At 38.1% G+C, this 15979-nt stretch overlaps 1 long non-coding RNA gene across 1 annotated transcript; it reads left to right on the plus strand.

Moving 5' to 3' along the window:
• Positions 1 to 1130: 1130 nt before the first annotated feature.
• On the plus strand, positions 1131 to 3966 carry LOC127121165 (uncharacterized). Its single transcript, XR_007803335.1, has 2 exons — positions 1131 to 1402; positions 3658 to 3966. It is a non-coding gene; the product is annotated as an uncharacterized LOC127121165 (long non-coding RNA).
• Positions 3967 to 15979: the final 12013 nt, after the last annotated feature.

A 15979-nucleotide genomic window follows, 5' to 3' on the forward strand; every position in this document is an offset into this window, starting at 1 on the left:
GATCGACGAATGTTCAAACAATAGGCTAAGTGCGGCCATCACATGAACATTCGGGGAAAGGAGAAGAAAATTACTTCCACCTCAATCATTTTTCAATCGAATTATTTATTGAGAAAAAGAGTTTGAAAGTGGATAACTTGACGTTGGATCAAGTGTTTGAACTAACTTACAAAAGTTTTGAATGAAGCGGAAGAGATACTCGAAGTTGGATCAAGCACTCGCGTTGGTGAAAAATGGTTTGATTCGAAATGGTTTGAGAGTTTGAAAATGTGGTGAAAAGAGTTTAAAATTGAAACTATTAATGAAATCGAATGAAATATTAGTATGATTATTTATGTACGTGATTGTATGGACAAGGATAATGAACAATAAACTATCAATAGACTAAACACAAATGATGTTAAACGTTTAATAAGTAATACACTTATCAAATCAACAACAACTAAATAAACTAATACCAACTAATCAATGAACAAACCCATCAATTAATTAACTACTAATTTAATAATTAAGTCAATAAAAAAATATGATAAAATAAATGAATGATAAGATAAAATTAAAAGATTAAAAGAAAAGAAAAAAACAAATAGACAACAAGCATCATAAGAGGAGTGTAAACGTGAATATTAGAGTATTAAAGACAAAAATGAGAAATTAAATATATGCAACATAAGCCTAAGGCCCACAAAAATAAAACCATAATCTAATATTAACATTTATTAAATATTAAAGTAATAATAATAATAATAATAATAATAATAATAATAATAATAATAATAAATCAAAGAAATAAAGTATGAAAATGATGGATAAAAAGGTGAGTCAGCACAACATTTGAGAGAATAGAGACAACACGTGCATTTTTTTAAAATTTACACAAGAGCCAATCATAATCACACACATGGAATGACTTTATTTTCTTCTTTAAATCACAATGAAACAAATCACATTATCATAACATAAAACCAATTCAAACGCAATCAATCCAAAAACCTCTCTCTCTCTCTCTCTCTCTCTCTCTCTATATATATATATATATATATATATATATATCCCTCATGTTGGTCGACATATAGGGGACAACCAGTCAAGCCGTAAATTGTCTCACGACGGCAGCGATCCTCGTCCAACAACAGAACCAGACGCTCTCTCCCACCAAATCCTGCCTTCTAAACTCATTTTTGCCATCAATTTCACAAAAAACTTATCCTAAACCCTTTGATTTCTCACTTCCCAACATAAACCCTAGTTCTTAAAAGTGAAATTAAATAACAACAGTGGGCGAATTCGACCAATTAGCTCAGGGCTATGACTCAGGGAATCAAGAAACACATAATGGTGAATAAAAATTAAAGCAAACCGAAGTAGTGTTCATACCTGACTGGAGCCTTAGAATTCTCCGGTAAGTCCCCTCGTTCTTTTCGATGCTTTATACTACAAATCCTCAACTTCTTTTTCTTTCTTTGTTTATTGTTATGTGCTACTGAATTATTGTGGCTATTGTGTTGTTTTGCTATCTATGTGATTCGTGTTATTATTGTTGTAGCGAGTGGTTTTGAGTGAGGTTATGAGGGAGTGAAACAAATCACAGTATCATAACACAAAACCAATTCAAATGTAATCAACCCAAAAATATCTCTCTCTCTCCCTCGCATGTTGGTCGACACATAGGGAACAAATAGTCTCGCCAAAAATCATCTCACGGCAGCAGCGATCCTCGTCCAACAACAGAACCATACGCCCTCTCCCAAAAAATCCTAACTTCTAAACTCATTTATGCCATCAATTTCACAAAAACATAAGCCTAAACCCTTTGATTTCTCACTTCCCAACATAAACCCTAGTTCTTAAAAGTGAAGTTAAATAACAACAGTGTGCAGATTCGACCAATTAGCTTAGGGTTATGGCTCAGGGAATCAAGAAGCACATAATGGTAAAGAATAGTTGAAGCAAAACTAAGTAGTGTTCATACCTGATCGGGGGCTTAGATTTCTCCGCTAAGTCCTCTTGTTATTTTTGATGCTTTGTACTCCAAATCCTCATCTTCTTCTTCTTTCTTTCTTTATTGTTGTATGCTACTGAATTGTTGTGGCTATTGTATTGTTGTGGTATCCATGCAATTCATGTTATTTTTGTTGTAGTGAGTGGTTTCGAGTGTGGTTATAAGGAAGTGATCACTCTTTTGTAGAATTCGATTTTTTTCTCCCTCCCTTCACTTGTTTTGGCTATTGTATTAATGTGTTATCCGTGCGATTCGTGTTATTGTTGTTGTAGTGAGTGGTTTCGAGTGAGGTTATGAGGGAGTGAAACAAATCACAGTATCATAACACGAAACCAATTCAAACGTAATCAACCCAAAAACCTCTCTCTCTCTCTCTCTCTCTCTCTCTCTCTCTCTCTACGTGTGTGTGTGTGTCTCTCTCTCTCTCCATGCTAGTCGTCACATAGGGGACAAACAATGGCACCGAAAATTGTCTCACAGCGGCAGCGATCCTCGTCCAACAACCGAACTAGACGCCCTCTCCCACCAAATCCTACCTTCTAAACTCATTTTTGCCATCAATTTCACAAAAAAAACTCAGCCTAAACCCTTTGATTTCTCACTTCCCAACATAAACCCTAGTTCCTAAAAGTGAAATTAAATAACAATAGTGGGCGGATTCGACCAATTAGCTTCGGGCTATGGCTCAGGGAATCAAGAAGCACATAATGGTGAAGAAAAATTGAAGCAAAATGAAGTAGTTTCATACCTGATCGGAGCCTTAGAGTTCTCTGGTAAGTCCTCTCATTCTTTTCGATGCTTTGTACTCCAAATCCTCATCTTCTTCTTATTTCTTTGTTTGTTGTTGTGTGCTACTAAATTTTTGTGGCTATTGTGTTATTCTGTTATCCGTGTGATTCATGTTATTATTATTGTAGTGAGTGGTTTCAAGTGAGGTTATGAGGGAGTGATCACTCTTTTGAAGAATTCGATTTTTTTCTCCCCCCCCATCATCCCTTGAGTGAAACTATGTATAGATCTATAATGAGGAATTTGGACTTGGCAGTGTGAGGTTAGAGAAATTTCAGGGATTGAAAATTGACTTGAGAAAAATGTGGAGTTGTGGTAGGACATGGTAGAATTCGTTACTAATTTTGAGTCAGTCACAATGAGGTGGAAAAGCCTTCTATTTTCCTAGGATTCTTAAGTGAACCATGGAAGTTTCTTTGATTGTGAAATGTTCTGAGTATGTGTACCAATTTTGAGTGGATTGTACATGTACTGCCCTTGAGTTTAACTGACTCAATGTTTGTCATGAACCTATTGCATGTACATGTAGATTGAACATGGCTTGAAAATTATTCATTGTAAACTGATTCTTTTTTTATTTAATCATGGTATATATTGCATTGATATTTAGAATTTGTGGACTGAATATGGATTGAGTCATGGGATTTGTTGATTTGTTGTTATTTACTCCTTGTTGCCTTACTGACTCAGAAAGATTAAGCAGATTGGATGATAGGCTTGTGGTGCACTGTAGTTCATGTTTATTGCTAATATGGTTCGGTTAATATTTAACCTTGAGCAAGTTTGTGTTACTTGGATGATTTGTTCATATGTTTATTAATGAAGAATGTGTGTGAAATGCTAATGACTTATGTTCATGTTTTAAGACTTTGGCTTGAATGTGACAATTGCTTGAAGTAGCATGAAACTTGGATGAAGATGCTAAAATGGCAATGGAGTTTGAAGATGGAAAATGAAGCAAGTGACGGTGATTGTAGAAATGAAGAGTTGGACATGTTTGTGCTTTGTTTTAGGTTTTAGGAACTTGAATGCAGTTTGCTTGTAATGGCTTATACTTGGCACCATATGACCTTCTACTATTTTTTTAGTTCAAGAGATTTGTACCATTCGTGAACCAAGTGCAACATGATGTTGTAACTCAAATGCAAATGAAATTCCAATTTGTTTCCAATCAATTACCAGGTTCATTCTAACACCAATTGTTTTAAAATAATTCACCATGTTCCTTTAGCTATATGGTTCTAAGTATGTATGATGCATGATTTGTTAGCATGGTATGTATGAAGTTAAGTTAGTAAATCAAATGTAAAGGTTATGGTACCTCATAACTAATTGCAACCAAGTATGAATGAGTTATACCTATTAAGTATCATGTACCAAAAAGAATCACAAGTTTGAATGATGAGCTAAATGGAATGAACCAAATCAATCAAAAGAACTTTGATTCATTATGTTAATGACTTGCCTAATCTTGATTTCTATATGGACTAAAGACCAATATGAATGCAATGAATGTATGGATGATGCAGATGATCATGATCGAATAGAAATGAGCTAGGTCAAAATTTGGGATGTGATATTGTAGCGATAAATTCATGATCATCAAGCTATGGAATAAGCTAGAGATCAAATAACAAGAGTCGCCACTGCGCTTTTATTGTTTCCAAGGGAAAAGGGAAAAAGTACGAACAAAACCCAAAACTAAGAAGTTTTCAAATCCAAACTAATAAAATGTCAGAGATTACAGGTAAGGGGGTTGGCTACACAGAGGGAAGGTGTTAACATCCAAAGTATCCTAGGTACTCCTAGGGAGCCTTTTTTGTGTGCATATGTATTTGGTACAAAAATGATGTTTACAAACAAATAGAATGGGGGGATGAGAAAAGAATTCAATTAATTATATTTTTGTGTTTGACAATACCTTCGGACTTGTGCCTACGTACCAACATAAAAATGAGGGATCAAAACCTCGTAGTTCGTGATACAAATTTCAAAGTGGATGCATTGTTTTTAACAAAAATTAAATTTGAAAGGCACAAAGGCCTAAAAATGGTTTGAATGAGTTAGTTCTTTTTGGATTTTCTGAAATTTTAAGTCAAGTATAGTTAAGTTTATTTACAAATTTAATTTAAGAAAAGAAGTTTGAAAATGCAATGGCATAAGGCCAAAGTTTCTATCTTTTTGCAAAGTGGTCAAAGTTTAGAATAAAATAAATTCAATCAAAGAATATTTTGAAAAGGGAGGGAGAGATTTTGAAATTAAAGAAATAGGGAGAAGATGAAGATACTAATCCTATGCACAAAATTAAAAGTTAATAGTTGAAAAGATCTGACCAATGGGTATCAATCTAATAGACAAGAATGTCAATAGAAACCCAAAATTCCCTTGGACATTTAGAATCAAGAAACACACAAAAGCACAATTATATTATCTTGAAGAGAAAGGCATCAAATAAAGATAGTGTTAATACCTTAGGATTGGCATTAATTTTGTAAAACAAATAATGTAATCATCTCTGTTGTTTTAATATGTTGGGTTGAAGAAGTTCAACATCTGGACCAACATGTCATGTACGATGTCACAACATCATGTCTGTGACATCGCACATGTGTAGAAAACTGAATTAATTAATTCAGTATATATTCTGGGATTAGTAAGGATATTTGGTGAATATCCTAACTCCCATGTGGAGGTCTTAAAAGACTCAATCAGAATATATATAGGCTCAAAATAAGGAGATATATATGGAGAGATTCTAGGATTGAAGACCTTGTTTGTAGCAGAAATTTTCTGCTGTATTTGTAACAGCAAAGAACAAGTTTGCTGCGATTTCTGAAGGCCCAAATCCAGTTGGGTGATTAGGTTATAAATAGCATATTGTAACCTAGTTTTTGTAAGCCTCTTAGAATGAAAATTTAGGGGTGTGTGTGAGGTAAACCTCCCAATCTGTGGGAAGGTTACCATGTGTTTCTCAGTGTTCAAAGCTGAGAGTTTTTGTAACTCTAAGCCTGTAGGCAAGAGTGATTATGTGCTTGAACGAAGCTGTGAAGCAAGTTCAAGTTGTTTGAACATTACATTGTAGTTGTAGTGATAGGAATGGAAATTGGAGGTTTCTATCTAGGAGTTCCTAGGTATAGATTGCATTGGGTAGGGATTAAGTGAAGGGTTGTAAACGGGGGAGTTTAACTCTGAATTAATACTGCTGATAGTGGATCTTCTTCCTGGCTTGGTATGCCCCCAGATGTAGGTCGTGTTGGACTGAACTGGGTTAACAATTTCCTGTGTTTGTTTTCCTTCTGTATGTTATAATCCTTCTGCCATAACACAGCTGGTATCCCAGTCTGCCTGTCAAGATGATAACAGACCTGGTACATAGCCTTCTGGTTGAATGTCAATCAGAATGTCTTGACATTCATCATTGACAGCATATACTGAATAATAGGCAAGTTGGCTTTTATGCTTCAGTTCAGTATATATTTAAGTCTGGTTTTCAAGTGGAAAATAGACCTGGCCAAGGATCATTGTGAAACTGTCAAACTGGATGTCTAGACAGTTGTTCATGTATGCTGATACTGAATTAGAGACTGGTTGGTCTTCTACAGTAAAGCAAATTCAGCACAGTTTGGTTTGTTTAGGAACATAACAGAATCAGCATGCTGTATATGTTCTGACTGTCAAACTGAATGTTGTGACATTCATTCCTGACAGCATGTGCTAAAGTGTAGGATGATTAGTTTTTCTGTTACAGCATTTTTCTCAGGCTATTCTTTAGGAATCCAACAGCTGAGCTAAAATTCAGGAAACCAACTACTACCCTACAATTAATGAACCTAACAAATGGCCTATCTGTTAGCAATCTAATAAGTGGTAATTAGATTAATGTATTCAACTTTATTTCACAAAATACAAGTAAAAGACAAGCATACTGGAATAAGGTAACAGATGATGTCCAAACCAAGATTAAGACATCGTGCTGATAACTGTGTAGGAAAACAACAGAAGTGAGTGCTATGATGGATCTTTGCTGAGTTTGTATACCAGATGCACAGGACTAGAGGTTCCTTCCCTCTAGGGTGACATAGAAGGAGATGTCGTGACATCTGTGAAAGAGTGCGTCAGTACAGGGTCTTTAACGTGTTACTTACAATGTTGGATCAGATGTCATGACTCGGAGTAGAACATCTGAATTCTGACTACGCCAGAATTACAAATGGTATTAGAGCAGGCATCCTGTCTGGTTCTGGATGAGATCCATGGGCGATACTTTCTGGTATCTTGCAAGGAGTTATGTTAGTACTGATGCTGGAACCTGTGAAAGGCTCTGTATTTTCCCTGAATGGTCCCTTGAAGTAGGTGGATGGACTGTTCATGACGGGAATGGTGTGTACCTGTCTCCGGAGGTTGGAAATTGGCCTGTGTGGGGGACAGTTGTGCTAGTATTGAATCACATTCAAACTTGGTATGGTCTTGGAGGCTAATCTGGTGAAATGTGTGTTCATTGGTTGAGTTGTATTATGATTTCCGCTGCATAATACCTGGCAAAACTCAAACTCTGATGTAGTTTCCCCTCATGTGGATGAAAGAATGCTGTATTCAAGATTTCATCATATTCTAGTGAAGATGTCAAAGATACTTGAGTCTCATCAAGTCCACTCTTCTTGGTAAGAATCACCTAATCACTGATTCTTGTACTCTCCTAGGTAGTGTATATGAAGACCTTGAAGACTTTCAAGGAGGGCTTGCTTCAAGGAGGTTAAACTAATGTTCTATGTGATGTTAGAACATGTTGGTCAACAAGTATGCAACTACTGGTTGAAGAGCAGATGTTTTTAGGTGTCAAACAAAGGGAGACCTTGTTTGGAACCTACTCCTGACCTGGAAGAGGAGACATCTGTGTGTGCTCAGTTGACAAGGATAGGGTCAACTGGGTGTGTGCTCAAGAAGGTCACTCATAGAAGTCTGACCTCTAGAAGTGGAGCTGGTTGAGGTGTGACATTGTGCAATTTCCTGCTGGTTGTCTTACTCCTGTAGATTGATCAGGGTGGGATAGTTGTTCCCTGAAGTACTATGTAGTGGTGGAAGACAAGTCCCCTGAATGTTAGATGTCAATATTGGGGTAACCTGATTCCTATATCATTTAAGAGGATTGGAACCATGAATCTTGTTATTCAAACACCACGATCAGAAGTGGCAGTTCTTTCAAGGAGTAAGAATATGAAGATTCAGAGGTAGGTTGAGGTAGTATGCTCTGGCAATGCATATCTACTATGGACAGGTGTTGTTGTCTTTCACTAGTACTTATTGTCAGCTGAAGTCTGATTGGTGTAATTGGAGCATGTATAGGTATAACTCATAGAGTTAGGTGCCACTGGTAGGGATGGTGTATGTCATGTTGAGACATGTCTGTACAATGCATGGATATTGGTGTGAAGTTTCCATGGTTGTTAATTTGAGGGGGAGTTTTGGTTAACCTCCTCACGTTTGGTCAGCCTAGGGTCTGGTTGGCTGTTGACCTGTGTCACATGGGTTCTGGTGGTTGTGTGATACATTTGCAAGGAAGAATTCATCTCTCTTATTCCTAAGGGTGAATTTAATCTGAGAAGATTTTCAAAACTGTTGAAGTGCTTGCAAGCAGAAGATGTGACACTAGAAGAGTATTTTCAAAGTAGTCTTATGGTGGAAGTATTTGAAAGGAATATTGGGAAAGGATTTAAGATCAATGTCAACTTGTGCCAAGTACAAGTATTTAATTGATTATCCTTGGAGCTCAAAATAACTGATGTCCTTAGAGATGTTGGAACATCTCTTCTTCAAGACCCTGTGCAGAATCACAGGAAGGATAGTACATTGGTTTATGATCTATCTCTTTGGTGGCAGCAAAAGCATATGATCTCTGAAAAAGTTTCCTGGCAAGAAACATGTTCAGTCTTGGTGTGTACAAGAAGAAGAAGACATCATAGTTTTGATGGTGGTTACTTGAATCAGTTCATCTCTGATCTAAGTAAGGAAGTGCATTGGCTAATGCACATTATGAAGTTAAGAACAAGTGGCAGCTTTCTTAACATCATGGAAACAATCGTGCCTTAGGAAGTGGAATCCTTGGTATAGCTGAAGGGTTAGGTTCTAACTGGTCCTTCTGAAGACTCATGCACCAGAGTGTCTGATGTCTTTGGAGAAGAAGCAGGGATTCATCAAGGTGTGAGCTTGGATGACTTAACTGCAAACCTGCGGGATGGAGGTTGTTTACTCAAACTTGGTTCCAAAATCAAGTCTATGAGAACATTGAACTCTTGTTCTGTGAAGAGAGGAAGTTCTTTCAAGTGGCAGAAGAAGGAGCTGAATTCAACAGCTAGATGTCAAAACACAATGTTGTGACATTTGGTTCAACATCAGATTCTTAGTTGGTGAAGTGGCACATCAACTTGAGATAGAAGGGTCTACAGGGTTGTAGATTGGACACTTCAAAAGGCTTGAAGTTCAAATCTCACTTGGAAGGTCAGAATATCTTTGGGAGAAGTCTGATAAACTTGGAGAGGTCAAAAAGTGGCATTTGACTTTCTCATATGAGGATTCATGAAGGAGGTAATCAACCAGTGACATGTGGTCTATCTCAGAAGTGAGTTCGAAGGATCAAGATAATCAACATATGGCCGCTGATTATTCTTGAAGAAAGTCTGAGACAAATTACTTTTGAGCAGAAAAGTAGTAAGTTGAGGACAAAAGGAGATGTCTATCTATTCATCTCTTGGAGCTTGTGGTAGGAGTTCTAAGCTATCTATGGAAGATTATCTCTTGTAATGGGATGAAAATGTATGTGTCCCAATTTGTGTCTGGCTCCTTTGGACTGAGCTGGTGACTCAGTGATATCTGAAAATTATCAGATGGTGTGCCTTGTTATGTTGTGACGATGTCCTAACTAATGTTAGAACATTTTGTGAAGTGGTTTTCTGTTCTGGTTAGAAGAGAGATTGACACAAAATGTGGATGTGTTCAGCCAAGAGGGTTGAACAGAGGGTGTGCTCTTGAAGACATGAAGATGCGTCTTATGTTTTCCATTCATCAAGTGGTCTGGGTTCTCTTTGAATCAGGAAGTATGTGAAGGTCTAACTTTGGGATGTTGGATATGCCCATGTGTGATCTCCAAGTTTCAAGAGGAGAGTGGGTTGTTCATGACAAGGGGGGTTCTGACTTTGTGATGCAAGTAACCATCAAGCTTGTGGTCTATGTGGTCTCAGATAACTGAGTCTGGCGCCGTGTTAGGATGAGGTGGTGTAAGTCAAGGCTGAGTGAGCAGAAGAATGTCTGACCTGATGTCATGACATTGCCCTGGACATTGCTGTTAGTTCCTTCTGAATCTTAAAGTCATTAGGAATTATGGATGTGGTGTGTCTAATTCTGATAAATTAGAATAAGCCTGATGGTCACAGTTGTGTGGTACAGGGGGAGTAACCATCTACTGGTGTTTGTGATTTTGGCTTTAGTAGTGCCAGATGTCAAGTCTCTACTGGAGGTATGAAAGTGGTCTTAGGAAATGCTGAATACTGGCAGAATGCAGGGAAAAGCCGGGTGGAATGTTAAGACATCGCGTGCAACGTGTCTGACTGCATATATGGAATAGTCTCCATGCACTGGAACTGCTGTTTTGAAAAAGAAACAGTCAAGAGCTATAAAAGGTATTCAAAGATAGTCTGAGATTTTGTTGGTGATTCTCTGACTGTTTCTCAGCAAATATTAATGAATCTTGACCAAGCATTTATTTCTACCGTTAATTCCTAAGCACGGGCTGGACTATTTAGAGGATGTAATAGCCCTCTTCTTCTCACAAGAGAAACACTCCATTCCCTCAGAATCATGGGGTATGTTAAGGTTTGGGCAAACTGCACCTGGATCTGGTTCTGTGAGGGGTTCCTTTACAAATGTTTAGCTAAAAAGGGGGAGAGAAATATAGTCCTGAGGTTAAGAATGCACCAGAAGCAAGCTAACTGTGGTTGTGGTAGCAAACAGAAGCTGGCGTCAGGCATAAAATACACCAACTGGGTATACCACTTGTGTCTTGTGATCTGAGTTAAGAAGACAGCTGTGCCTTGTGATCTGAGTTACATTGTCTATGTACTCAGCATTACATATTCTTCAGGAAGCTCTCCTGTTGAGGGGAAGGGTTCTGGTACAACTGATTCTTGTACCTCTACTTCCTCATGTACACCAACTTTGGTGTTTGTGGTGGTGGAGTCAATGACAGAGATGAAGAGCATACCCATATTGGGATGTTTTGTCCTTTGCAATGTTTATTTGTTTTAGCTAAAATTTGCCAAAGGGGGAGATTGTTAATACCTTAGGATTGGCATTAATTTTGTAAAACAAATAATGTAATCATCTCTGTTGTTTTAATATGTTGGGTTGAAGAAGTTCAACATCTGGACCAACATGTCATGTACGATGTCACAACATCATGTCTGTGACATCGCACATGTGTAGAAAACTGAATTAATTAATTCAGTATATATTCTGGGATTAGTAAGGATATTTGGTGAATATCCTAACTCCCATGTGGAGGTCTTAAAAGACTCAATCAGAATATATATAGGCTCAAAATAAGGAGATATATATGGAGAGATTCTAGGATTGAAGACCTTGTTTGTAGCAGAAATTTTCTGCTGTATTTGTAACAGCAAAGAACAAGTTTGCTGCGATTTCTGAAGGCCCAAATCCAGTTGGGTGATTAGGTTATAAATAGCATATTGTAACCTAGTTTTTGTAAGCCTCTTAGAATGAAAATTTAGGGGTGTGTGTGAGGTAAACCTCCCAATCTGTGGGAAGGTTACCATGTGTTTCTCAGTGTTCAAAGCTGAGAGTTTTTGTAACTCTAAGCCTGTAGGCAAGAGTGATTATGTGCTTGAACGAAGCTGTGAAGCAAGTTCAAGTTGTTTGAACATTACATTGTAGTTGTAGTGATAGGAATGGAAATTGGAGGTTTCTATCTAGGAGTTCCTAGGTATAGATTGCATTGGGTAGGGATTAAGTGAAGGGTTGTAAACGGGGGAGTTTAACTCTGAATTATTACTGCTGATAGTGGATCTTCTTCCTGGCTTGGTATGCCCCCAGATGTAGGTCGTGTTGGACTGAACTGGGTTAACAATTTCCTGTGTTTGTTTTCCTTCTGTATGTTATAATCCTTCTGCCATAACACAGCTGGTATCCCAGTCTGCCTGTCAAGATGATAACAGACCTGGTACATAGCCTTCTGGTTGAATGTCAATCAGAATGTCTTGACATTCATCATTGACAGCATATACTGAATAATAGGCAAGTTGGCTTTTATGCTTCAGTTCAGTATATATTTAAGTCTGGTTTTCAAGTGGAAAACAGACCTGGCCAAGGATCATTGTGAAACTGTCAAACTGGATGTCTAGACAGTTGTTCATGTATGTTGATACTGAATTAGAGACTGGTTGGTCTTCTACAGTAAAGCAAATTCAACACAGTTTGGTTTGTTTAGGAACATAACAGAATCAGCATGCTGTATATGTTCTGACTGTCAAACTGAATGTTGTGACATTCATTCCTGACAGCATGTGCTAAAGTGTAGGATGATTAGTTTTTCTGTTACAGCATTTTTCTCAGGCTATTCTTTAGGAATCCAACAGCTGAGCTAAAATTCAGGAAACCAACTACTACCCTACAATTAATGAACCTAACAAATGGCCTATCTGTTAGCAATCTAATAAGTGGTAATTAGATTAATGTATTCAACTTTATTTCACAAAATACAAGTAAAAGACAAGCATACTGGAATAAGGTAACAGATGATGTCCAAACCAAGATTAAGACATCGTGCTGATAACTGTGTAGGAAAACAACAGAAGTGAGTGCTATGATGGATCTTTGCTGAGTTTGTATACCAGATGCACAGGACTAGAGGTTCCTTCCCTCTAGGGTGACATAGAAGGAGATGTCGTGACATCTGTGAAAGAGTGCGTCAGTACAGGGTCTTTAACGTGTTACTTACAATGTTGGATCAGATGTCATGACTCGGAGTAGAACATCTGAATTCTGACTATGCCAGAATTTCAGATAGCCACATCCAAGCTTAGCCACTCCATGATCTTCTTCAAATTAGCCCATGTAACAGATGAATTCCACAAGCCACAGGTCCAAAATAACAGCTTCATAATGATCATGTTGCATATGAACTTAGAGGGATCTTGAATGATGTATCAAATGAAGTTTCAAATTGCAAGCACTTGGTTTCACAATAGGTTGGAATTGTCCAAGTCCTTTAGCATAGGAATGTTGCCTAAGTTCGAAGTCCATTTGCCCAAGATCAAGCCAACAGTTCACACAAAAGTGTTTTAGGGGGTTTTGTTGTTATTATGTACATTAATGGTCAAAGACCACACAAACAAGAAAAGTATACACAAACAAGATATATCACACAATATGGTCCAAGTGGACAAAGTGAAAATTGCATTAACATAAACAATTAGAATGCTATAAATAATGGCAAATGAATAAAGGCTAAAATTAAATGACATTAAAGTAAATGGCTTGAAATTAAAAGTTAGTTGTTAATGAGTTAGAAGTTAGTATTGTTTTGCTTTTGCTTTTTATTTTTAAGTCATTCTTTGGAGAACACTCAATCCACTTATCACAAGCATGGATCCTTGAGCCAAGACATCTTCCAAAGGAAGGAAAAAAGACCAAGTTTCCACACAATACCATGAAAGAGGGGAGACTTACAATCTCCCTAACTAGAATGCTATGCCTTTTATGTCACAAATTTAGCACTATGTTAAGCAATCGTAATTAGACTTATGTAGAAGTCACAACTATTTGAGGTCGGTGATGCGGTGTTTCGTAAGTATACGAACGCGTCAGAGTAATATAAAAGATTATCGAATCCACAGAGACCAAGTGTCAATCTATCGTTATCTGTTATTATGGTGTTTATCAAAGGCAATCAAAATAAGTGTTTTTGGAGTGTGCAATGAAAAGTAAAGTATTGAAATAAAATATAATTAATAAAGACAGGGTCGAATGTAATTCACATAATCAATTGATAATCCAAGTACTTGCTAATAGAGCTACTTATGGGCAGTGTTTCCTACTTTGAAAAGAACTAATTTAACAGGAACTGTCGCTTTCGTGTATTCAGAACCGAGTTGTACTCCCTAATCAAACCCTCTTATTGTCACTTATAAAAAGGCGCACATTGCGTTAGAGTAGTAAACCTATTTTTAAGAAATATAGTATCTTGACTAAGTTGAAAAGTATTATAACCTGGATTTCTTAACCAAAAGAGGTTCTCACGAACCAGACTCTAAACTTATAAATGCGTCCGAAAATAGTTTTAAAATCTCTTTTCTTCTTAATGTTAAAATCTCCTAATGAACTAAACAAAGCGCTTTCGCTGTTTTTGAAATAGTTAAAAACAATTTAAGTTTAAAAAGACGTTGGACGGCTGTCGCATTACGCGAAAAACCGGCGGGAAACGAAAACAACAGAGCCGCCACCGTGCGTTATTTATCCCAGAAGAGGGAAAGGAAACGCTCGAAGTAAACCTGGAAAGAACATGGTCTCGCGACCAAAGAGAATGGGATCGGGAGTCGGTTATGCGAAGGGAAGGTATTAGCACCCCTACGCATCCGTCGTACTCGACGGGATCCACGCACAAAAGGAAGAAATAAGGTTGCTAGAAACTGCTCACAAACATCAAACACTGGCTGAAAGAGACACAGAAAACAAAAGAAACTAACTCGACAGGATATCACATCCTGGGCCTACGTAGTCTGTCAGGCACAGACATCAGAGTCGACGTAGTTCGGACAGGGGAAACGTGCTCGCTAGGATGTCGCATCCTATGCATACGTATCTTCTCGGACTAAAGAAGAATCAGAGCACTCGTAGCTCGGCTAACGCACGCCAAACATAACCACACAGGAAACCGACTGCCAATCGCTGGACTTACGTCAGACTCCACACAAATAAGCAAACCTGGAGGTCGAATGCCAATCGCTGGACTTACATCATACTCCGAACCAACACGCACACACGCAGGAAACCGACTGCCAATCGCTGGACTTACGTCAGACTCCAAGCAAAACAAACCAGACACAGGAAACCAACTGTCAATCGCTGGACTTATGTCAGTCTCCAAACACACACAAAGGGGGTGCAAAAGAAAAAGGGCGCCCGGAGAGATCAGCTCATCTCCTGCCTACGTACCTCATCTGGTATGAGGATCAGGGCGACGTAGTTCCCCTACGCAGGGACAAAGGACTAGCCTAACCAGATACAAAGGGAGACACAACAAGGGAGACTACGACTCGAGCCTAGATGTTATCATGCATATCATCCCTAAGTTAAGGTTGCTATCTAACTTGCACAGGGAGCAAGCTAAACCTAAACAGCACAGGCAATCAAGGCAAACAATCACAAATAGCACACACTATATACAAACAAAGTGGGCTCACACAGGGTTAGGCTTTAGTCAAGGGGTCATGTCAACCTCGACAAACAAGCCACTGTAGCAGGGTGAGGTTAGCTCTTAACCCTAACATTGAGAGTTAGGGTGACGCAGATGAAATAGGAAGTGAGGGGTGTGCCTCACAGCTCTTATCCCTGGTCAGGGAGAGCTTTTAGACAGATGAAAGTGTGGGTTCAGAAAGTTGGAACCCTTCTACACTTATGACTGACTCAACATAGATCTTTGGTTAAGATCCACAAGGCATCAACATGTGATGTGAGCCAAGGGATTACACACTGAATAGCAGGAGATGGACTACACATCTCTTGTGTCTGCCAATGCCTCTTCACTTAGGAGGTCTTTGATATGTACAGGGGACAAAGATAAACAAACACAAGCATTGCCTTTTAAGGAGGACTTCAGACAGGTGCCTGGCCACATAACAGGCCAGGTCTTCCAGACTACATGAAGAAGAGAGATTATACCTCAATGCTCAAGCAATAAAGCAAAGCAAAAGCAAGTTCACAATGAACTATAGCAACTAAGGTACCTGAAAACAATCTAACTCAGTCAGTATACAACTCAAAAAGTCAAACAGAATAGTCAACAGTCAACAGACATAGTCAAACAGACAACAAGTGCAAGCTACAATGTGCAAGGCACAAGCTCAACTCAAATGAGCTAAATCACCTACAAAACAAGTTAAGGTTAGTCAACATTCACAA

Source organism: Lathyrus oleraceus, chromosome 2 (assembly GCF_024323335.1).
Source record: "Lathyrus oleraceus cultivar Zhongwan6 chromosome 2, CAAS_Psat_ZW6_1.0, whole genome shotgun sequence".
Classification (NCBI taxonomy): Eukaryota; Viridiplantae; Streptophyta; class Magnoliopsida; order Fabales; family Fabaceae; genus Lathyrus; species Lathyrus oleraceus.